Here is a 25,678-nt window from a genome sequence, read left to right on the forward strand (position 1 = left end):
GCTCATTGGGAGCCTCTGACAGCATTAACTTCAACTGAACTTCCATTCAGCACTGCTCATGCATGCACAAATGAGATGCGTGTTTTTTTGTTCATTGCAGCATGAGTTGTACCTGTCACAGCGCCCTCCTTAGCATAGGTATGGCTTGAAGTGTTGTCTTTTAAAACACCTGTGTGTGTGCATGTGTGTAATGTCGAGTGGTCCTCATGCATATGCAGAACATCGCCCAGGGGACATACACAAGGATATGGGCTTGTTGTTGTTATGTTGTGCGTTATTGATTGACTAGAGAAAATAAACATGATAGCTGTTGATAAGCCACAGCAGCATCTGACTGACTCAAACCTTAAAGCCTCAGAACGACGAAGGTGCTGCTCTCCACCAGCCTACGTGGGGCCTTCCATCCTTCTCTTTGTGTGGGTGAGGTCAGGCCCGTGTCAATTACTGTGGCTTATTCTTCTTTAAACACTCGCCCCCATTAGCAGCACATTTCAATTTAGTGGAAGGTGTCATCAAATAGGAAGCAGTGTTGACACGGCGGCAGCCTTTCAGTGTCTGTGGCCAAGCTGGCTTCATTAGCTAAGCAAGTAGAGAATGGTCAATACACTATATAAACTTTTACAGGGTTAGGGCTCTCAGGGACTCCAAGAGGCTATAAAAAGGTCTGAGCTGACACTACTGATTGATGAAGCCAACTTTGTCAGCGCTTCCCTTTTATACATCTACAGAGATCATGCATATCAAAATCAAAAGGGGCAGTATATTTGACTGGACAGGCTCTAAAATCTCACTCTACGTGGGTGGCTGGTTTTTGACCATACAGGGGACAAGCTAGTGTTTTTTCTGATACGTAAAAGCATCACGCAGTGCTGTCTCCGCAATTAGTATCCTAGAAGAATGTGCTTTAAGATGTCAGCACTGAAGGGGAAAAGCAGTTCCTTTCAAGTGGCTCTGCAGCACAATTCATTTCAACCGTGTTTCTGTTGAATATTCGTATATACTCCTTTGCTAACCTCCAATATTATCAATGAAGAAAAACTGCATTAAGGTCATAGGTTATGAAGCCTCAATGCCCTGACTGCACACAACAGCCACACTGTGTAGGTTCATTAAGCAAAGCTTCAAAGACATTCCTGGAATTGATCATGGAGCTGCAAGTGATGTAATGTATGCTGTCCTGTTTATTTGCAGATTGTTAATGATAAGCAAGGACAGACTTGGTGGCACCGCTCCTGAATGGAGGAGATTGTCTGGTGAGAGTCATCAGCTCTAACACGACATGATAGGGAAAGGAAACATCACAAGATTAGTATATTCAACTACTATAATGACTCCAAACTTCATTATGGACATCCCGACACAGAGTGGAGGGGAGACGTTCAATTGACAGCGTAATGACTTTCTAAATGCAAACCATTTACCTCCAAGATTTAGGTGAGGTTAAAATTGATCCATTGAGGCTGTATCTGCCCAAAAGGGTGCAGATTGTAAAATGCACTTTCTAGAATCAAACACAATGTTTTAGTCAATTGGCAGGAGGAATGATAAACTCTTTACCTGTCGATGAATTGTCCCCGTCAGGCATTTTTAGCTAAGTCAACCCTTGCTCTCATCAATTTCTGTGCTGGCCAGTTATAGGTATTGATGAAAAACAATTTTAGTTAATTAGGGGATGTGTTTATTGATGGCTGCGCATTGACTACAGACTGACAAGCAAAATGGCAGTGTGCTGGGGAGACATTTCCTCCCTTGGTTGAGGTTGTTCAACGGTGACTCAGGCTCATAATTTTGACTTAACTACCATGTAGTTAAGGGAGAGGTAACTGAAAGGTGAAAAATGGCATGTTTGGCTTTTGATCTGTTATTTAAATTTAATGCTAAAAGGCCCCTAAACAACAGAGAGACCTGACTTAGAAAAACAATCTGATTTGTTCATAAATCAACATGTAATCAGTGTAATCAGTGTCTCAGTTATGACATCACAGGATATTATTGAAACCATACACATTATGATAAATTAAACCTGCATTGTGATTTAAAACCTTCTGTGCATTTTAATATCACATGCATTTAGGTGTTTGTGAAACCATATTTAGGTCAGAAATCAAAGGATTTCATGCTTTGTTCATAACTAAGTTTGCACTGCATTGTCTGGCCAGAAGCCCACTAAACGCTCGCTTAATGGTTCGTATTCACGTAAAACAAGCTATGCTCATTATCACCTGTAGCTGTAGAATAGAGTAAGGACTGCACAGCTGCTTTTCGACGTGTACATTGTACGCACCACTATTAGAACAAACCAGTCCAGTGGCATGCACCACCTGTAGAGCATAATGCAGGAGATTTGTCTGCTCAACCCCATAAACAGCCTTCAGGCTTTCTCTGCAGCTACAAGCTGTGTGATCAAGATGCTCGTGGTAAATGCCTCAGATGTGGACCATGTGTCAAAAGTCTTTAGCTTGCCTTACAGGCCACCACTCGCCAACATGGCAGATAAGCATCTCCCCCCCTCCCCTTATATTGTGAGCACTGAGAATCTTACCGAAACCAGTTTTGCATGCTAAAAAACAAACAATGCTAAATGGGAAACAGAAAGATCCTCAGGTTATTTGTCATCAAGTTAGCACAGTGTAAATATGTCCCTGCTACGTTCATCAGAGGCATCGGTTAGGGAGTATTTTGGGTTTGAATCAAAAAGAATTTGGGGTTGCACTGTGCAGTGGGCAGGGAGGTGCCCTAATGTGGATATCTGCTGTCCATTTAGCTTCCCCAGCATCGGCTTTGTGCTGCTTTGACTTTACAGTCTCACGAAGTTAGAAGGTTTTGCCATTGAGCCCGACCTCAAGACGCAGTGCTTTTAAGAGGAGAGCGGTATAAAGCGGTGCATTCCTCCACCAAGGGAATCTTGGGCTGTAAGGGGTTAGGGTGGCTTCTCTCTAGAGGTTAAGTGGGATAAGTGTGTGGCTCATGTCAACCCCACAACCCCCCAATAGTTTCTGGAAAATTTGCAATGGGGTCAGATTGGATTACTGTGTTTTGGTATTTACATGGAGACATAGGGCTTTGAAATGGAAAACCATAGGCGGAAAAGCAAGTGCCATGCAGTCTGAAAGGCTGGGTAAGAGAAACCAGCACTGATTTCCACTGACGGGACGGTTGAGTACATGTCTTTTATGTCTTTCTACCCCACAATCAGACATTTTGTTAGCGAGCATGGTGATTGAGGTAAATGGATCAAGTGCAATAGCAATCTTTAAAGTAAATCCACGCTAAGTACGATGATAGACGTTCAATAGGAAATCAGTTGGTTTCAGGCATGGCGCTTATGCTTGCAGATATATACCACATCATAGCTGTGACTGTGGCTTTAAGGGAGCTCCTTTAAATGCACTTGAGGAATTTTGCTGCACAGTTATGCTACATAAACTGGAGTACCCCATCCCTAAATGACCTTGTAAAAACTCACTTAGGTGTCAGTTCCCCTCAAGGTAAGCCAGGTCTTCCTGGATTTTGAGCCTCAGGTGGTCCGTTGTCTTTTTTTCCTGTTCAACCTTGTTGCAGACCTGCTGGGATGAGTTTTCTGGGTTATTTGGGGAAAGATTCACCAGCCACTCCCCACAGGTGCTGTGCAGGCCTGAGCCCATAATCCACCCTTTCTCATTGTGGATTTTGCTGCACCTCGTCCCACTAGTGCTTGTTTCACTCTGTCTGGGTGAAGCAAAGAATTAAAACGGCATGCAGTGTACTTGAATAACAAGCATGTGTTTTTACATGTTGTGTCACTTTTAAATGAAGCGGTTAAACATGTAGTGTGGATTTAAATAATGATTTCAGTCAGCTCAGATACAACAGTGAAATTCTTCTTCCAAATCTCTGTGTCACACATTAGATAAAAAAAATCCAGCTCAGTATTTTGTACTCTTAAAAATAAGTAAGCAGATTTTTATTTATGTCAAAACTCCTTTTAAAATGGCAATTATGAAATTTGTTGACAGATTTCTCCCTTTGCACCACTTCTTTTTTGGCAAAAAGACATTTTTTTAGACACTTGTTGAGTGAATTCATGAATTTTTAAATGTCTCCACTCACCTGTCTCGACGCTGTTAAATCTCAAACTTCCTTTTTGATTTCTTTTCAAGCACACAGATAAATAAAAGCAACAGGTGTTACATGTTTATGATGCTCGCTGAATATTTTTAGGAGAGCTCTTTGTGTGTAGAAAAGCTTTGCAGTCTGACACAAATGTTCCTGTAAGTTGCCGGCTACTTTCTTTTTTTCCCTTCTTCTCTGCTCCTGCTGAAACTTGACCTCCCGTTTCTGGGTGAATTAACGGTTTTGTCAGTAGCGAGAACAACAATTTGAAGTGTATGCGGCAAGCTCAAGCGGCGGCAAAGTTGAGTGCGGTCAATTGAATCTCCCACATGCTTCTCTGCGCGATGGATGGATCCCTCTGTTCACTGTTGAAGCCATAATGCCTTGTAAATGTTTGCGTAAAAGTCCTCTGGTATGGAGCCTTGTTTTAAGCTGTTTGGAGCTGTTTTTCTTTCTTTAGCAGAGATTTCTTTACTAAATCACAACAGCATAAAAAATAAGATTTTTCTAAAATTATAATAAAGGCCTACTTGTATATAAATATCAGAAAATTTTATATTTTATGAGCAGAAAACTGTTTTCTTTGGAAACGTTTTCTCAAGCGCACGTTTGCAAAGTAAACAATTATAAATGCTATTCTGCAACTCTGAAATGAAACATTTTCAGATTTAATACTTAAATTCCTCTTTTGGATGACACTCAATTTGAAAAGGATCATTTAAATATTGTTTAAAGTTGCCTTTGTGTTTACATTAAAGGCAGATTAAGTTGTCTCTTTGCTTTGTGGTGTGTGTGTGGTGCGTCAACAGGTTTATCTGGCTTGGCGCACACCCATATGAGCGTGGCTTCTATGGGGAAATGTGAATTAAAAAGCCTACTGTATATAGTTAGTCTAATAGTCTATTAGGTTTGACATAAAACTAACATCTTATAGTCTGCGTCGAGCTATATCCGCCGTCATGGAATTATTTTTTTTTAAAAAAAAGCTTTTTCTTTCTTTTGATCTATTATGAGTTTAATGTGACTCAAGTTAGACAGTTTCCACCTTTTTTCTGTCTTTCTTTTTTTTTTTTTACTAGCTGTTTGCCTCTGCTGCTTTTTCATGTTCAAATTGCAAGTCGTCAGAGACTTGTGACATTTGAAATATGAGACTGGCCGTATTTACTAAGTTGGACAATACATGAAAACCACATGAAAATCAAAATAAGTAGGATGCGGTTAGGAGCTGTGCTTTCATTTATTGAAGTCCCTACACATGTTTTGCATAAAGACGCTTTTTGGGGTAATGAGGGGGGGGGGGGGGGGGGGGGGTATTTGAACGTAAGCTGAACCTGGTTGGCTTAACTTATATAGGATTCTACAGTAACCACGAATACGCAATGAATGTGTGCAACAGTTGCATGAGGTAGCCTATAGGAAGAAATGTGACTGTGCCCTGTTTGGTGCCTAAGTGTTGAATTGATGGTCATTTGCGGTTATGGCCACATTCATAACTTTATATTAGCCTGTTGTGACGCTGGAAAGTGGAACAAAGAGGCTATTTGGACGAGAGATTTGCAGCCATGTGAAGTGGTTAAAATTGATCACGTAAAATGATGAATAGAAAAACTACAGTTGTTAACACCTGTTGATTTTACGTCTCCTGCATATATGAAGCCTTATATATTGAAATAAAAGTTTAAAATATTCATTTCGATTGAAAAACGATTCCCACACTTTCCATTTTTGTGGATCCGCGCTGAAATCCAAACATCATCCCACTGCGCACACCGCGAGGACACAAGCACCAACCACCCAACCAACCAATTAAAATCCGATTAGGAAACATCTTAGTTTTCCAACCGAGGGCAGTGAAAAAGTCTGTAACCTTTCCTCGCTGAGGTCACCCACCTAATAAGATCCATTGCCTATAGTGAAGCCGCAGACCTTCACAAATGCTCCTGGCGACCGACTGTGGCCTCTGAGACCTTTGGCATACATGGCCGTTTAATTGGTCACTGTATTTAAGAATAAGGTGGGATTCCAGTTAATTAGTGGGGAAGTGAATACGGTTGAACATTATATGATTTGCTCCCGGCCCCTGGTTTGTTAGCGCGGATTTGGGGTGGATCAGCTTTTGTGCTCGACAAATGAGAAGTGAGTAGCGTGGTGCCGATGCACAGTGTCGTTTTGTGGACTGGCGACAGTCTCGATTCATGGGAAAAACTTAAAGGAGACCCGCGTTATCACAGGACCTCATTATCTCATGTCTGCAACCATCTTTTGGGAACAGTCCCTAATCAAGAGTGGCACAGACCTACTTTGCAGAACTTTGGTATAATAGCCGCCCCTCTCCTTTTGCTCCCCTCTCTGCAAATGCACACATGCACACACTTTGCGTGACGTGGGGTGCCGCATGACAATGTCAAAAAACATTTAGGATAATTGCAAGTATTCACACAGATATGCAAACACCTTAGCCAGGTATAGTCTCCAGATATTTATATTCCATTTCAGTGCCTGATCTCTTTATTTAACAATGTTTATTATAATTAAACTTTAATACTCTCTGATTTATTAAGTTTAACTGCGTAAAAATGTAACCCTAGACTATATTTTTATTTAAAAGAAACGCTTATAATAAGTGTCCTTAGAGAAATTGCTTCTAAAAATAACCTACGAGTTTATTTCCTATTTTTTACGCATGTTTTAATTTTCCCTTGGCTCACATATTATCACATTTTATTAAATAAAAATGTATTTCCTAAACTTTAAACATTCGCAACTGCTATACATGTTGTGTTTTCCTGCTGCATGACAATGACAACGGCCCCCGGGGCTGTTTTCTCTCTGTGCACAAGAGAGAGGTGGTTCATTTAGTTGGCCATAAACCATTTATTTACCTTCAGGTGAGTGTCGCTGAGAGTGCAGAGTAAAGATCGCAGCAGAGATTTACACCTGTCTCTCTGCTCAAATAGAGAAGCCCATAGCCTACAGAGATGGCCACTGGAGCCAGCTTGTCTGGGGCTCTGCTAGACAGCCCACCCCCGCCTCCTCCTCCTCCCCCTCCTCCTCCCCCTCCACCACCGTGGATTAAACAACATCATAAAAAATGACCATCAACGCGCACACTGTAAACAGATTATTCTGCTCGGCGCCTGGCGCACAAACTCCACGCTAAAGGCAAGGCGCGTCCCAGCAGCCATGTGTTGCAGCAGCGAGGGTGGCTCTGCTTGGTCATCCTTTTTTTTTCTCCAGCCATTTACGCACACTACTCTGGACACTTCCCGGTAAATGCTGGCGAGCGTTTGATGTCACGGCTGCTGCTTTTGAGAGACTCTTGGGAGGCTGCTGGGGGACATTTGTTACAAGGTGAAGAGTCACATTTCTTCACAGACCTCCTCTCAGAGCTTTTTGAACATGGAACAACACAGCTTGTTTAATATATCTTTATTTAATATGAGCTCTGATAATTTAGAAATCTTACTTTAAAATATCTCACATGTCCCATCCCAGCACTGATGTCTCCACATGACCTACATCTGCTTTTGACCCCTGTTTTACCTGTTGCTTCACATAACTGATGAGGGCTGTGAACCTCCAGGATTAGTCACTTTGCTGTCACGACTATGTTTGGCTGTTATAACACGATAAAGTACAATTTTCTCTCATTTTTCTCAAGTAAGGTGCATCCACAGGGCTGTGCTCAAACCTTGTGAAATCCATTCATCACACAGGAGAACAAGCAGTGTCATTAGTGCTTTACTGCTTGGTAATCAGCCTGGAGATCTCAATTTGCAGTCCCGTCCTCCAGCATTCTCTGAAGTGTTTTTAGGCACCATCTTACAAGGTTAATATGTCTGTACTTTCACTTACATCATCGCTTTAGTCATATCATGTGAGGGTTGTTCACATTTAGGAAAAAGTTGTTGAATGCCAGATTTTAACAGCTTACACATTGGTTAGTAGGGTTTATTAGTTTCAGCCTCTGATTCATAACTGATTCATTCATAGGAGTAGATTTCGGGGAGAACACAGGGGACATGTCCCCATCAATATTTATAACGTGCATGAAAGTAGCAGAGGACCTTTATTTTGACGAAATTAAAGACATTTACATCAGATATTGTTGTAAAAAATGAACAAATTTCTGCCTAAAAATTCACCAGAATGCAGAAAATTTAGTGTTTGAATCTCAAAAGTTTCCCGCAGAAGACCCTGAACACCTTTTTCACATGTGTTGCACATGATATTGAAACAAAATCTGATCCCTTGGTTTCATTAAATCCCTTTCCCCCAACTATTTCTAAACATAACACTAAAATGTTCCATTATAGCGGTGGTGAATAGCTGTGAAAATATGTGTGTGTGATGCTTGAAAATGGTGATTCAAGTGTGAAAACAAAGACAAAAGGTGTGACTAACTTTTGATGAGAACTAGGCCACATTTAAAAGTTAAAATTTAAAGCGACAGGCTGTTTCATGTCATTTCACATAGGGTTAAAATAGAAACTCCCCCATAAAGCGCTTAAGTTGCATCGAGTAAAAATAAACCCAAATAGAAACCTCTATTTTTCTCTCCCAGGCACACGCACACCATTGTCTCCTTTCTCTCTCCCTCCCTCTCTTTCTCACACACATACAAACTGATACACAATATACATACACACACTGGCACATCACTTCAGTGGTCACTTCGCTGGCCTGAGAGCAAGCAGTGTGTCCATTGGTCAGCCAGTGAATTTCATGCCCTATTGATGAGAATAATCTCCTTCGGTGTGAGGCTGGCAGTGTGGAGATCCTGCCTGATTTCCCGCAAATTAAAGTCCTAACATGCAGGTTGTTCTGAATCAGGTCTGCAATTACTCAAGTCATCAGGCTGTCAGCATCCCCATCCTCAGCCCCTTCCATGAATATCTCGGATTTTACGCAGAGTTTTGTAGTCTGCTCACTTGTCTTGTGTTGCTAATCTGCTCAACTGCTGCTCCCTTTTCTCCTCTGATCTCTGGTGTTTTTTGCAGCGCGGATGCTGACTCACTGATAGCAGCAATAATACTTTATTCTTGAAATATGGGCCAAGACACAAAATGGGTCACGGGCCCCCTTTTTAGTGGCTCTTTGTGTGACAATGTGAGGGTGTTTAGATGAGTCCGGGTCACAAGGCCAGAGTGATTTTATTCAAATTAGGTCTGGAGCTTACAAAAGCTCCCCCATATGCCGTCGTAACTAACATTAAAGCCCACAAAATAGTTTATTTTAGATAATGTCACTTGAGCATTACTACTGGCTTAAAAGGTGCCCCTCCACGTGTGCGACAATGGTTTGTTTAAGCAAAATCCCAGTTTAAACACACTAAATAAGCATGATTGATTATTTGCTGAGTGAGCAGGCATAGATCACAATTATTAGTCCCCTCTGGTAATGGAGCAGCTTTTAGCTCTAACCAATATATAGACGTCTCTAGTGGTAAATTACCCTGAGAGATCCCAACTTGTGTTTTGTTGTGAAATTTTAAATAAGGGTTAGATAGTTTTATCAATATAAACGCATCCGGATGTTGCAGATTTTTTTTTCTTTTTGAAAGTTAAGTCTCTCCCTCATCATTTTTTATTTCTTTCATCGACTCATTCAAACATTCAGCTCAGCCTTTGACATGTGTATGTTATTCTGAGAGAGAGGGGGGTCGGTGGCGTTATGTGCAAGTTGGAAAATTATAAAAGGAAGCCTTCCATCTAGTGCAGCCATAAGGGAATACAGAGAGGGAGGCAGCGGGAGCAAATCGAGAGCGGTGATTTCCAAAATGACTCGGCCATTGAATGACAATAGCCAGGCCCCTCTGCCTGTCTCTCTTTCTTTCACTGCTGCAGACTACAAAAACTAACATAATAAAGCGGGCAGAGAAAATGACCAAATGTGATTTATTCCGATTTGAACAAATCATTGTGATTTTAATCTGGAAGGAGAAATATCCATGGTAACTGAATTTCTAGCTGTCTAATTTTGTGTGACTTGTGTCCCCTTTGTTTTGGATTTTGTCGTTGCCAAAAACAGGGGCTGGGGGTCCAAAATAATCAGCACACGTTTTGCAACCGCTGCGTCTTCCCTGTGGAATCCCTGACGTCCCTGTCAGTGAGAATATATACAGTGAAGTTTATTATATTTATTCTAGAAGATAGCATTTCTAAAAATACATCGGTCAAACATTTTAAGGAGGCACTGACAGGCTGATGCAGCTTTGGGAGAATTAAGAAATAATGAGCTGTTTGGAAAGGCACAGGACATGACTTAAATTTAATTTCAATATTTAATGCATATGTATAAAATTGTATTTGTATGATATTCAAATAGTAAACAACGTATGTACTATAGCAGGAGTACTGACAATTGTATTTTTCTCCAGGTCAAGTCATTATACTTCTATAACGACACGTTTGCTACACATATTTTGGGCATTATTTCCCAGAAATAGAGATTTTGACCCTTTTTTTTTCTGAATTCACTGTGTGCAGCGCTTAACAATGTTTTCATCATTCCTCTAATATATGGCAGAGTCAGTGAGCAGCCCTACATATTCTCTCATCCGTCAAGGAAGGGAAGATTTTTTTCAATAAATAATTCACCACTGATAGCCAGCCCTAATGCCTACATGAACAAATCTCTCAGTTACAGCCATCTTGGGAGTACGCCAGTCCAAGAGCGTACTTAATAAACAAATACAGGGTCTGACAAGCTCTGGTTTCACTGATGTCTTTCCGAGAGGAAAGTATTTGAAGACAGTCGGTGAAACAACATCCTTTCTGCGGGTGAAGGTTTAGGGGTCAGGTGTGGGTTATTGTATTGTTACTGCTGATACTCTGGATAGATTTACTGTCCATTTTACACAGGGCATAATTTAAGCTTTTCTGTATAATTATCTGACATTTATGTTCCAAAATTTTATGATCTTGCACCATTTAGTGGGAATTAAATGTCAAAGGACACATCAATAGAATACATAAAATATAAAAATGAACACATATTTCCCCTTATGAACACAGGTTGGTTTCTACTGTGCGTAGAAACCAGCTTTTTGAGCATGTTATCCTTTGTGTCCACTTCTTGGACCAGGGCATAGTCTGTATCACAGCCTTACATCGACCACATGTTCGCTGGGACTAGAAACATGATCCAGACATGATTCCCCTAACCTGGCCCTTAGGGTGAAATGTGTGTGTGTGTGTGTGTGTGTGCCTGTGCAACATCTTCTCACGGAAATGTTCTTGTCGTACACTGCAAACAGAAACCACCTTGTTTTTGTAGCATTAAAGTGAATTTATGGTTTTAATATAAATAATAAGGTCTGTATTAGCACCCTTTCTTTTTGCTCAGTGTGGGAGATAAAGTTCAGGGGACATCCTGATCCACTCCCTTTGGCATGTTCAAGTCAGATGGAAAACATGACGTTTATTTTTGTACAATTAAGTACAAATTTCCAGTGTGATCAGGCTGTGTTTGCCAGCATGCACAATCAGGTGTACGTGTGTGACTGGACATGGTTGTCGCCCAGTTATTTAGCCCATCTGTGTGTCTGCAGCAAGACTCCCTACATGAAATATTCAAGGTCCAGTGAAAATTGATCTGCTGATCTGAAGTCTGTTTCTTTCTCCCTCTCCCTCTGACCAGATCCCCGTGGAGCTGCCTGGAAGAAGGATCCTAATATCATGTATCAGTTAGATGACCAAGTTCAGGGCCTGCACGACTGCTGCAGCTCAGCGCCGGAGCTCGGATCAATGGAATACTGTTGGGGATACAACGGACCACACCCACACACTGATTAGACCCTCTGATTGGATATCACATGGATGTCTTGACCACTACCATGGCTTTCATGCAAATTGATGAAGGTAATTTTAGCCCCTTAAGTGAAATTTGATTTGCGTTAAGAGCTCTTGCTACTTTTTCTTAATGTAAAATGGTTTTGATTAATAGCCGGGGAGTCCATGGAGAAATATTACCAAGTGCAACGGTTTAATGTATCTCTTCCACTAACTAAATTAGTGGTGCTGCCGTTTGTCATCTGAGTTTACTGCCAGTCTTTTAGGCAAGAAATAGCTGATTTCTTCAATATACTCTCCACTTAAAACAAACATTTATATGTATTTACAGTAATCACTTATTAGGCCACAAACGCCTCCCAAATTGTAGGCCTATAGGTCATTTAATCCGTCCTTTGGAAAATGGAGAAATAAACCAAAGAGATGTCACACACCACTTGTAACACACTTAAAGCGAAAAACCCAAACACACACACGCACAGAAACTAAAATGTTATCAGCAAACAAGCCCTGCTATACCATTGTATCCACCTACCCAGACTGTAGCTGTTACGTGCTCTCCTAAATGTCTGCAACACTTCACCTCACCTCCTCAGAGCGGCACAGCGCTGCACCCTGACTAAATGAAAAACAATCTGAGGAAACAGGGAACAATCCTAGGCAGGCTCCAGCGGGCTGCCATAAAAAGAGGGGCTGCCTCTCCAGCCTCTCCCTCATGCCTTCAGCTTTAACTCTATGGGCTGATGAAAGATCAATGGGCCGACTGGGCAGCCGCTGCTGTGCCTGCTGTCCGCCACTGCACCAGGAAGCAAGCCAATTACAAAACACCAGGAGAAAAAAAAGAGAGAGAACGGGAAAACCCTCGATCTTTGCAAACTGAGTGATTAGTGACATAGTTTTATGTGTGTGTGAGTAAATGTTTTCCTGTTATCTCACATATGCTGAGTCCAGCCCATTGCAGCCAGGCTTATTTTCAAGAAATGTTGAACGTTTCCAGCCAGTGGATCATATTCCAAACTCATTTTAACCCTCATCTCTCCCTACATCCCCCCACCTTCCCTACTTCACCCTCTTTAACACCCCTTTAACCCTCCGCCCCCTGCCTCCAGGAGCCTCACTCCTGATCTGTACCAGTTAACCAGCCCTCTGGATCTCCGGCAGGAGTAATGGGGGCTGGCGCTACAGTTTGGTGCAAACACGCAGCAGCAGACAAACAAATCATGTTAAGTCTCTGCTGCCACGGCTGGCAGCACACTCAAAGGGGAGCCGGTGCCCTGCCAGGGAGGAGGGTGCACCCATTTTCCCAGGGAGGGGGTGAGGGTGAGGGTGAACACGAGGGAGGGCAGCATGGAGGGGAGGCCTGGTCCTTATCGAGCCCGGATCACAGACACCTCCGCCCCTCCTGGCAGGAATGCATACAGCCCCAGTGGGAGGAGAGAGAGGGGAGAAGAAAGAAGGAGGAGGAGGAGGAAACAAGCAGACATTAAGAGGGGAAGTAAAAAGGGAAAGAAAAGAACGAGTGAGGGAAAGTGAGTGACTGAATGAAGGAGGGAGACAGACACACACACATACAGAAAAAGACCTGCCCAGTTTAGGAGAGGGAGTGTCTCTGAACATACACACACAGACAAAAACACACCAATCACAGCACTCAACACACCCTCAGTGGATTGAGAGCACCACTGGGAGAGCACATTGGAAAACAAACAGGGCATTAGGCTGCTTAAATACCATTCTAACCGAGCAACTGCGGTTATCATTACGTCAGTTTAGTCACAGTTTTAATTTGATGTGTGTCACTGATGACAGCTGAGGAGAGATCAGAAAGGCAACAGTGCGGTTACACACCAGAGAGGTGTCAAACTGGATGTTGGTAGACCGTCACAAAATGTTACAGCTACTCTTGGCTGCATGTTTGGGTCATTAAGTTCAGGCTAAGACTGAAAAAACATGTAATTGTGATGAATATCCCCAGAAGAGTCATTTTTATGTCTTTGTTCTTGATATTTTTATCCTCATGTTGTTTTCCAAAATAAGCACGCCCTAATTTCAAACATTTCCCTTGTGAGGCCTTACTGTACGTTTCAGATATCATGGTTGCAAATATTCCCTCTTTTTTCTCCCCCAAATAGAAAGCAGGTTGATAGAATATTGAGTGTATAAAGATCCTCAATTATTGGATTGTATAATATTTCCACAGCCTCTCCTGGGATGGAAATATTTATTTCTGAAGCCCATAGAGAGGCAATTGTGATCTTAACATGGCATTCCTGCATGCAGGCTGGGAGCTCCTTGTGGTTGTGTGTCAGGGCAAAGAACAGATTTTGTCAGGTGGAGATTGGGGTTTAGGGGTTCATTTGCAGTTCATGCAAGAGCATTCCATGCAATCTTTACGTTTCCATTCACCCCCCCCCTCCTCCTCCACCACCCTCTTCCTCTCCTCACCCCTTCGCTTATCGCACACTTCTTTCTTCTCCTCTTTTGAAATGCTAATATCTATGAACGCTTATTTCTTCACTGTTGACATAATTCGCTTTTCGGTTCAAAATGTGGAGAGCACTGACATGTGTATTCTGCATGCTTTGCCGGATGCCCAGGAGCGATATTTCCATGACGAAGATGTGAGTCACACAACAATGTACACACTGTAACTTCTGTGTACTGATCCCTAATGACTCCTAAGTGTCTCTGAAATGCACGGCACTATCTACTGTGATATAATCACAACACGTAGCCAAACAAACAAGCTCTTACAGCCGGCATAACACCAGTGCAGCTCAGTAATCCCCTTCTTAACACTTAACACAACAAGTCTAACAAAGACGACAGAGTCAGACAGAAGCAGAAGGGCAAGTACTTTATTTATGCCAGCCAGAGAGTTTGACTGAAAAGCACCTAATGTTAGTTTGCAAATAATGCTTACAACATAGAATTGTTCTTTAATTTGCAGCTAAACATTTACTAATTTACTTTTTACACTATAAATAACTCTATAAATGTGACGTGACAACACAGAGAGGCCACATTATATTAATGGAATACTAAAAAGTAACATTGTGCTGCAGTGATCTTTAGCTGAAGTAGAACACTTCTTTTACTGACACACTTTTTGGTCAAATAGCATAATGAATTTTAAATCAGCATAATTAATGTCCATAAAAATAGCATTATGATTTAATAGGCAGCCCTTTTTAAAGATATCAGAGAGAGTTAAATATTAACCTAGACGTATCCACTGGAGTGCTCCACCAGACAAAAATTAAAGTAGAGTTTCAATCGTGAGCACTGTGGTAATGATACTTGATTGCACACAGTGATCATTAAATGTATGCCTAAATTATATTAGGATAAATTAACTACTGCAATATTATAAGTTCATTAACATGTTTTGATATTATATGACCATAATAGAAGTTTTTATTCCTAAAAGAGGTTTACATTTTATTCAATCTTATTCAAATTTTGCCACTTGAATGAGAATGCATTTATTATACAATGCCAGTATGTAATTTAAAACTAATTAACAGAGTTTAATAAGATAATAACTGTATTCCTCTGCTTCAAAGTGCAGTGTTTTTTACTGAAAGCAACAGTACCCAGATAAAATGTCCTCAGAGCAGCAGTGCAACACTATACTTTACACTCTCTTTATGTTTGGTAAAATATAATCATTCAACATTAAAAAGTTACGTGATATTTTTTTTTTTTTGAGCAACCTGTAAGAATGTCTATAAATTGAATATCTGTTACTTAGAATAAGACATGAAAGTACAGTGTTGCTGGACAAATTAGCAGAAGTACCTCGATAAAACCCAACAGCACCACGTTATTCTTTTCTTGGGCTTTCTCTCCTTTTTCTTTTTGAATGTGAAATATTCCCGTCTCAGCCCAGCTCCATCTGTTTGTCTGACCAGAGTGGCAGCGAGGCTAACTTATTGCTAGCACATGTGACCGGGTGAGTGTGTGTATGTGCCACGGCCTATCACACAGCATCGCCTTTGCCTATCAGCCCCCCCAGATGGATCTCTACCTTCATTAATGCAGGCCCACGGCAAGCGCATGTCTCCACATGTTAGCATGGGACGCAAACATCTGGCTTATTTTGAATGTTGTAGGTCCCCTTTCCTCCCTCAGACCTTTGCCTGCTCTTTTCTGGTGTCCTGCGAGGGGCAACTCGCATTTCTAGAGGAGAGGAAATGGTGCTGGTGTTGTTGTGGCGAGGGACTTCAAAGGGGTTTGGACGTCAGTCGTGAGCAAGCAGAGGGCAGAAGCTGGTCAATGACAGGGATTTATCGTCTAATGGCCCCTCTGGGGCGACTTTAGGTCTAATTTCAGAGGTGCTGAAAGTAGGATTTTATAAAGAATGCCATGTCCTAAGGTCCTTTTGTTTCACATGTTTTTTTCATTACACAGAGGCTAATTTTAATGATAATGGGGAGGAGAATATCTGTTTTTTTCCGAGTTGGAATTCTGAATAGATTTAGAAAGATAAGCGTATGTTCAAAAATTACCAATAGCAAAATTTGATCTCACGGTGTGACGGGAACAATGTTAAATCACAAGCTTGTATGCATAATTTAAAAGTTAAGTGTGTAAATTCATTGCATATTCTTTATCTAACCTGGCTTTGACGTCACCCAGGGATAGCCTATCGCGTAACACAGCGGGCAGTAACTCCAGTTCACTTTAATATTGATGTCTCCCTTCCCTTGTCTCTCCATCAGCAATATATTTAATGGTCACATTCTGTGCTTATTCAGCACAAGAAAAACGAGAGCAAGGTAAACATGCCAACTTGAGAGCACAAGACATTAGTCTTGTAGCTTGAAATAACTGGATTGCATTTAATGAGACGTATGTAAGTTGAGAGGGCAGACATTTGTTTTGTCCCTGACCGCATGTGCCGAATTAACTGACAAACAGTGAACTTCTCAGACTTTGGGACTGCGTAGTGTTCCAACGGCCATCAATACAAGCTCGCGATCTGTCGTCATTGTCGGTCAGGAGGTCGTTTGGAAGAAATGCACATTTAATGGCCTGATCCATTGTGATTGGAGTGGTTAATTGATGATCTGGTTGTAAATTTCTGTCTCATGGCTGTCACTGTCTCTCCTCCCCTTCTTTCATGATTCCCTCTATTTGTCTCCTCACTTTGCTCAACATGTCCTGTCACTTGTATCCGCGTCTCTCTCTTGCTCCCTTGATCCGTCCCTTCTCTTATCAGTTGGAAAGTCAAATGCAGGACGCTCTTGAAATATTCACAGTTGAAACCCATCTAATTGCCCGGTTGAAATTCATCTCATAGAATTATTCACATTTATGCAGTGGGAACTGTTTGTGTTGGCTGCCAACCAACAGTGAGCTCTGAGCATGCCAGATTTGGAGGTTGAGGGGATGCTGGGGTGCTGCTGCCGGTGCAGATGTGCCGCCTAATTGCAGATCCCACCATGCGGAAACTATTCTTCCCAACCATTTCAAAGCATCTGCAATAGGTGTCACTGCAAGGTTAAACCAACTTCAAAATGCAAGTCACTGCTGGATTGATTTTGTTGCGCGCCCTCGCAAAAGAGAAAGGAGAAAAGGTATTGAAAGAAGTAAATTCACAACCCTGGCCATGGCTCACATTAGTGTCTGCTGGTTGTGCACAGTATGCCTTTGACATGAAACTGAGGGGAAGAATGTGCATAATACTGGGTTGCATTATGCTGAAGTCATTTTTTTTGTCTGTATCTCATACATTTCAACCACTGATTCCCGTCGATGTGCATTGCCTGAAACCTTGAAACAGTATTTAATTTTCAAATTATGGTAACATATGATGCTCTCGAAAAAGTCTCCTTGTGTTTATCGTTATCTAACAGTAGAGAACTGAAAACAGACCTGATTACATCTTGATTTGGATGCTTTCTGGGAAGGTATTGATTTAGTCAATTGCAGTAGTTAATGGTGTCTTTAGATGCTAATTGAAACCTGGAAAAGGAAGTATAAGGTTTCATATTCCTGTAGCAATAACAATGTAAACTAAACAGAGAGAAGTTATACACTTAATCACTCAGTGTGGCCCTCAACACAAATATTTAATGTAAAAACCGCTGTGAGAGCTGAGAGAAAACGTTCCTCTGAATGCCCACTGAAGCAAACGGTGGCTTTATACTGAAATCTGGACAAGGTAACTTCAGAGACACTTAACCACTGGACAGCTGAGTAAAGAACACAGAGCTCATTGGAGAGACGGATGGATCAAAGGCTGCAAAAATACAAGGTCATAGGTTCTTTGTGTACTGTATATTGTAGCAAAACATCTGTTTCTAAATCTGTTTATGATTGGCCTGTAAGAAGTTTCTGATGGTTTTCTTGTACCTTGAAAACTTGGCATCCCCTAAATTTACAGAGATGAATGAAACCCTTGTCTTGCATATTGTTGTTTCTCTGAAACCAAAAGCAAGCTGTGTGGCGAGGTAATTCCTAAAGCTAACAATAATGATGCCTAATGGTCCGTCAGAGAGTGTGTTTTCTTTAGAGAACACACATGACCAAGCGAGGGACCTACTGTACATACTGGAGACCGGGGATGGTTGGCTTCAGGGGTTGGTTGGCACATGGCTATTTTCTGGTCCTCTTTAAGGTCACAGAAAAAAAGTAACATAAAAATGTTTGTTTTCTTCACCTGCACTCATCTGTGTTAAAATATCTGAGGGGGACATTTTAGTTTTGTATTGAAAGTAAAAAAGCAGACTGTGGACTAAATGTATTATAAAACAGTGTTAGGGATGTTGGACAAGTGTTTCTTCTGGTTAATAGACATAGAAATCATATATTTTGATATAAAATTTCAAATCTGTGATGAGTGATGGAAGCTGGCTAACATCATTTCCTGACAGAGTTGGATCAAATGTGAGTGCGGTTGATCAGCACACAGAATTTGGGGTTGTTAGAGACATGTGCCAACAAATTATAAAAATAACAGTCGTGACTGTATTTTGAGAGTTTCAAATTATTTTAAAAGACTGAAAACAGTGTTTATTTTGTTAATTTTTTAATCATTATTTTGAATGGTCAATGACAAAAGTAATTACACATTCCTACTAAATTTCTTAATAGCATTAAGTTGTAAAAATGGTCAGATATTCAATTAAATGCCTGTTTTCTGGTTCCTTTTTGAGTGGAATACACAAAATGTCTTTAATTATGAATCACCTAATTTTAGAAAATATTTTGGACATTAAAACATATTAATTTGTAGCTGGGACTGTAACCTTTCCTTTGCCGCTGGTGAGAACACTCCAACATAAATTATTCCAGAGAAATACAGCAGAGAGTGGAAAGTGTGCCAACCAAACACTGGAGCAGTTCTGGCTTTATCAGCTTCTGCTCTGCTTCTTGTCATAAATATTTTGTCATAAATCATTTGGAATGATATCAGTCAAATGATGTTTTTCTGCATTTTGTGCACAGTGGATTTGAAGTCCATATTTAGAAAGCTGTGAAAGCGACAGTAAACAATGACCGTATGTGTATTTGTGTATTATGTAGGTGTCTTTGTACGCTTCAGTGTGTATGTGCAGCCCAATGTCTGGCCAGCCATGGCCACATCTGTTTGTCATGTTAGCACTTAAGCGCCTGCAGGAGCCACGATACTAAGTGGAGACAGAGTCCTCTCTCCCACTCTCTCCATCCTCCCTTTCTCCTAATTACATTTGTTCATTAATCCATTTTCTGCCCACTTCTCTTTCTTGTTTATGTTCTTGCTCCAGTGGGCTTTTGCCTCCTCGGACCAGCAGACAGTGACCTTTAAGGGGATGCCAAAAGACTCTGTAAGACAATGTTACCCCTTCACCCTTTCAGCATGCGCACTCACACACACACCCACACACACACACACCCACACCCTTACCCAGTCACATCTTGGCCCCTCAGTATCCCCTCAGGCCATCTCCTTCAGAGAGGCTAATGGAGTTAGCCTAATGTCTGCACAGCGCCAGCCATAAAACTGATTTGAGGCTAAAGGCTTGGTGCCGAGACCACCACTCTGCCTACAAAAAAGAGAGATGTGAGTGAGATGTTAAAAGAGAGCGAGTGTATCTTTAGAGGAAAAGAGGCTGGGGTGGCGGCGGTGGTGGTGTGGGGCAGGCTGGCGTAACTAAGGCAACTGCAGACAATCTAATTGGTATTGACATCCTTGTCTCGGAGGAAATTTGACATCTAAGGGCAAATCATTCTATTTAGTCGCCTGAATAGTCTCCAAGGCGGGGCCTGAGGAGCACAATCACGCTGTAGCGTTGTTCTGGTCCTCATGTCTGGGCCAGCTCTGCCATGCAGCAATCGATCCTAATCTGATCGGGGGAGGGGAGGAGGATAAGCGCTATGGGGAGAAAAAAATGACAATAAAATCAAAAGCTCTGTTGGGGTAATATTTAACAAGAGGGAGTACAATTGGGCCCTGCTGGGGCGGCAGCCTGTAATGCACTTGAGCCGCTGTAGCATGGTTAATGTATAGAAAACCTCGGGAGTAATGGCTCTTCAGCCAAGGTGGCCAGGCTTCAAAGAAATCTGCTTGCTTTAGCTAAAAGACTGCCAGGCTGGGCCGCCAAAGACCTTCATTCTGTTAGAGCATCAAATATGGCCCCTGCTCAGGACACACAGACACCCTGATTTTATTATCCTCACTCCCCTGAGAAACTCATCTCATCCCTCTTTTTGTTTGTGTGACTGACCATCAATGTGAAAGAGTGAAGTGGTGCTGTCCATCAAAAGGCACACGCTGCTTTCTCTTTAGGTCAAAGAGGAGTAAAGGGTATCTGCGGTGTCTCCATTCTGACAACAGTGACAGTGATGCTTTAGGTGACGTTTAACATTCTCTGCATGTATCGGTTTTACAAGACATGTTATAGTATGACTGTAAGAGTGCTCCGTTTGTGATAAAGAAGTTTTTATTTTGAGTTCTCATTCGTTTTGACGTTCATGCAGTAAACTTGTCAGAATTGTGTACAAGATGAAAGTATTCAAAATTCAGACTTGTCTTTATAGACGTTCTTATGGCAGCTGTTGTATGAAGTCCACTTCCTCCCAAATCATCGCCAGCATATAACTCCTAGATTCTGACTTAAATCTTTGGCCCCTTTTCGGATGGATCTTGAAATCCCATCATATGAGCAGCATCAATAAAGTCTATGTACCTAAAAAGGCTCATGTAACAGAGTAATACGTTGTTTTCATCATCTTCTGATCACTTGAGTAGTTCGTGTTGTGTCTGCTAAAGAAGGCCATGGCTGATACTATGTTTGCATGCACACTAATATTCCACTATTATTACAAGTATGACAGTATTTGGAATTTGAGTGTAGCATTTTCTGATGGAGACACGTGGGATATGCTGGTATTATTTGGGTTTTAGGAGCATTTTTTGGACATTTGTATAGTGCATTCAGAATGTGTTTCTCAGTTGTGTTTGCCACATTTTGCAACACGCAGCCTCTTGCCTGCTCACGGTCAGCTCTCTTCGTTGTCATGAATGCATTGTACACAAACCAACTCACCAACAGTTTGAAAGGCTGGGGTGGAGTTGCATGCCCGAAAGAAAAGCCCACATTTCTGGTCGGACGAAGAAACACACCTACTTTTAAACATTAGGAAACACTTTGTGTTAACAGGTTTTTGGATATGCACAAGTATCGCCAACACTGACCTTTTCAAGAAGGTGGTTGAAGGAGTGACAGAGTGAGACTGTGTATGCACAGTTAACCAAGTCCAACACTTGTGGAAAGCTCTGGAAAAATCCTATTTTGATGCATAGAAGCAAAATGGCTCAAGCATCTCCAGCTGTTCCACTTTTCCATATTTTGACATGATAAATGACATGAGGTCATAGTTATTCGGAGTATGCATGGCTGCATGTAAACAGGAATTTTGACGTCACGTTTTTTTAATTTTTTATAAAGACATTAGGATATTTTATCCCCCAAAATATTCTTTGATATACAGCTTCATAAAATCAAGTATAAATCGGATGCACACTTCTAACTTTCTCATCAATAGAAAGACAAACAACATGGTATTTGGTTGTGCTATTCTACTACAAGTTGTTTAAATACAGCATGAGATGACAATGAATAAAGAACTTGATTATTTGAGCATAATTCAGTGAGCATGTCTCTTAATCAGGAGGACAATGTTAAGAAAAGTCAGTGTTATCAGGTGGGTCCCTGCTGTTTCCTCTGTGTCTCCCAGCTCTGGTGCGCTCTGTTTGAAGTCTATTTGATTTAGACTGATCGTCTTTTGTCTGCTCTTATACGTTATCTTTGTGAGGACCAAATGTTTGACTTTATGGTCCTTACATTCGCAAAGTTTTCTTTGAGCATAGAGTTGCTGGGTTTAAATTTAGCATTTGGCCTAGTATAATGGTTAAAGTTTGGAGTTAAGGTCAGGTTTATGATTATATTTAAGATACTAGGTTAGGTTTAAGTGGTAAGGATGAGGGATAATTTCACAGTTTGACGCTGATTAAATACAAGTTGACTAAAGATTAAATTTGCCCCACAGAAAATGACACTTCAGTTGTGTGTGTGTGTGTGCACAAAGAATTACGAGAGGTGGAATAAACAGAGTGAGGTTGTGTGTACATGTTCATGTTGGCAGGCATGTACATGTGTTTGCGTGCATCTGTTAGACACAGCGAGCGAGTGTCTTAGTATCTGTGTAAGTATGTGATGAGGGTGTATTGAGCTGATGGCTGCAGATACTTAAGTCATAAAAGTGTGTCTCGGAGCCCTGTGGCTGTGCAGGCCCTGGTGCCTGATGTTATCACAGTGACCACTCTATCAGGACAGAAGAGTACAGAAGCATTCCAGTATTCCTGGAGCTGGTGCCGGGCCTGTAGCTGTGACTGGGGGCTGGGATGGGGGCTTGGAGCGTGCTGCAGGAGCGCAGTTAAGACAGTTAGGGAGTGGTGTGGGAGGCTGCTGCCACATGACAGGACAGACCGTTGGATTATTTACAGCGGGGTGTTGTTAGGGCTTTGCTATGCTGGTTTGTCGGCAGCTTAATTAGGCAAACAAGGCAACAAAGGGAAACCAAGAAGTCCAAATAAGGGTTTGTATTTCATCATAGCTGCATAAATCTTCAGGAGCATGACAAATGGAGCGTTACTTCTTGCGTAATCCAACTTTTATTAATCACTGTGAACAATTGGAGTTATTAAATAGACACCTTCTTTCTCAGTTAGGCAACACCTTCAGAAGGCAAGTGTATTCAAGTGTCCCAGAAACACAATACTCTTAAATCTTACCAGGACAATCATTGCACACACCGCTGGCAGGAGTCATTTTTATTCTGCAGCACATGCAGTGAGGTTCACATTTGTATGGATAAAGTTTCAGGTACATATGCTAAATAGGGAAATGTTGCTGCAGCTGTTTATATGATGTTGTGCTGTCTAATTTAACTGGTTTTAGCCTCCCTTATTCTCATGGTGTTTGCTGTGTTTTCAAAACTTGTGTGTTCGTGGTGGTGCAAGATATATATTCTGATTATTTACTATAATCTACTAATACCACTGTGTAAAAATGCTGTGCAAGTCCTGCCTTCAATTTATTTTTAAAGTAAAATTATGGGGCGCCCTGGTAGCTCACCTGCAAGTTTGACCCCCATGTACTGCAGGCTGAGTCCTTAAAGGAATACTTCACCCACAAAATGACCATTTATACATCAGTTAGTCACGTTGTGTTACCCTGAGTACGTGAAGAAGCCTTTGCTTTTCTCGCATGCCTTCACAGAAAATTTCAACGGTATTGATTTATTGATTGATTGGAGATGATGTAACAACAGCAAAACTATAACCAAGCATCCATTCTATTCTACTATAACTCTCACACAATTCATGGAGTATAATCTAAGTGTCACTTATCCAGTCGCATGCTCAGTGGATCCCAAACACATGCATTTTCACTTGAAAACCTTGGTGATGGAGTCTGGATTTGAAGAGAGCATAGATAAGTTTTATTTTCTATTCAGTTTTAAATATGGTTTTAGTGAAAATGCATGTGTTAGGGAAATACCGAGAATATGACTGGATAATTGAGACCTGGATTATACTGGACGCGTTGTGAGAGTTTGGAAACCGAGGTTTTGCTGTTAAGCGTGAGCCTCATCAATCAATAAATCAATACGGTCACTTTTTCTGTGGAAGCATACAGGAAAAAAGTTTTCTTCTCAAATTTAAGGGTGCACGGCATGACTTATTGCTATACAAATGGTCATTTTGTGGGTGAAGCATTTCTTTGAACAGCAGCCCGGGTTCGAGTCCGACTTTCCCCTCTTTCTCTTCCCTTTAATCCTATCTGTCCTATCTAAAAAGCCAAAAAATAATCAATAATAATAATAATAATAATAATACATACCAAAATAACTACTAACCATAGTCTTTAATTACAGTGGAAAGTAGTTAAAAGTGCAACATCCCCTGCATATTTAGAGAAACATATGGTCAGACCAAGAATGGCAGCAACTTGACAGGTTAGATCTTCATCGCCCCCTTTCCCTCCTGTCCTCACTCATTCTCCCTCCCTCTCTGTTCTCTGACCAGTAGCACCTAGCAGGCCTGTGTTGTCTTAGTGCAGAAGTCAGAGGTCGCATGACAGAAACGGCATATCGTCACGGGGGGGTATCAGCACCTCCAGGCCCTCTGTATGCCAGCAATTGTCTCTGGCCTGGATTAGTTTTTGTATCCAGTTACGGACTTTTATTCCCGTGGAGTCAAGTTCAGCATGGCACTGAGGGCCAGCAGTGCTGCTGAGAGCCCAGTGATTTATGTGTTGCTGAGTGAGAGCAGCAGGTTCAAGTCAGAGGTCTCCGGGCAGGGTAGCGTGCCGTATAAGTTTGTGTGTATGTGTGTGTTCGGATGTGTGTATGAGTCACTGTGGCTCTCTACAAACATAAATGTGTATGAATGTCTGAGAAGCCGCATGAGGGCCAACTCAAAGCTCCCGGCAGGGTGCCTTGGTCTATTTGGCTTGGAGGGGATCCACTCGTTTGACTGTGAGCATGCCTGGAAGAGTTTTGGTGTTGTTAAAATAACAGGCTGTGAGAGGTGGGGTCATCTCTATTATAAGCTGCGGCCATTGGTTGAGGGGGGACACTGAGTGATGGGTTTTGATGATGGACTAACTTTTAGATTTCTGGGGATATTTTGACATTTTTTCTCGCAGCCTGTAAAGCAACCAATTGGCCGACCTTTCAAGACGTTAATCATGTGGGTTTGGCTATCATGTGACACAGTCAAACAAAAAGTGGAAGAATGCCATACATGCACTCCAAGACCCAGCGATTTAATTACTTAGGCACACAAGTGAGGTCACTTCCTCCTCGGTAGGTCCTTGCCTTTTTCTGAACATGGATCATGGTCTTCTGCCAATAGTAACAACCTGGCCTAATTAGGCTGCTGATTTCAGCAGTGGTGCAATATCATAGCTGAAAAATGTTCAACGTTTACTAACTTGTGATGACCATTTTATGTTCTTTGATGTTTATTTTTGGTCTGAAAAAACTCCTAAACACACTACATTTTTCCCACTTGTTTGCCTGATCTAATCTAATTTGTCACTTATGACATACAGTCTCAAATCTTACACTTTTCCTTCATTCATTCATTTTATTTAAACCCTCATGTGCCAAGGTACATGCAATAAGTACAAACACCACTAAAAATAATCAGCAATAAAGGAAGAATACATCACTATATCAGTGTAAAAACAAACAAACAATCACAGTCACGATCAATAACATTAGCAATTAATCCT

General features: G+C 41.4%; 1 long non-coding RNA gene across 2 annotated transcripts in view; it reads left to right on the forward strand.

Annotated features, from left to right (window-relative positions):
- Positions 1-25,678, forward strand: part of LOC126395624 (uncharacterized) — an 80,699-nt gene that overhangs the window by 24,436 nt on the left and 30,585 nt on the right. For both annotated transcript variants that reach the window (XR_007570471.1, XR_007570470.1), the window contains one exon: positions 11,734-11,954. This is a non-coding gene — a long non-coding RNA (uncharacterized LOC126395624). The remainder of the gene's footprint in view (positions 1-11,733; positions 11,955-25,678) is intronic.

The sequence above is a fragment of the Epinephelus moara genome, chromosome 9 (genome assembly GCF_006386435.1).
Source record: "Epinephelus moara isolate mb chromosome 9, YSFRI_EMoa_1.0, whole genome shotgun sequence".
Taxonomy (NCBI): domain Eukaryota; kingdom Metazoa; phylum Chordata; class Actinopteri; order Perciformes; family Serranidae; genus Epinephelus; species Epinephelus moara.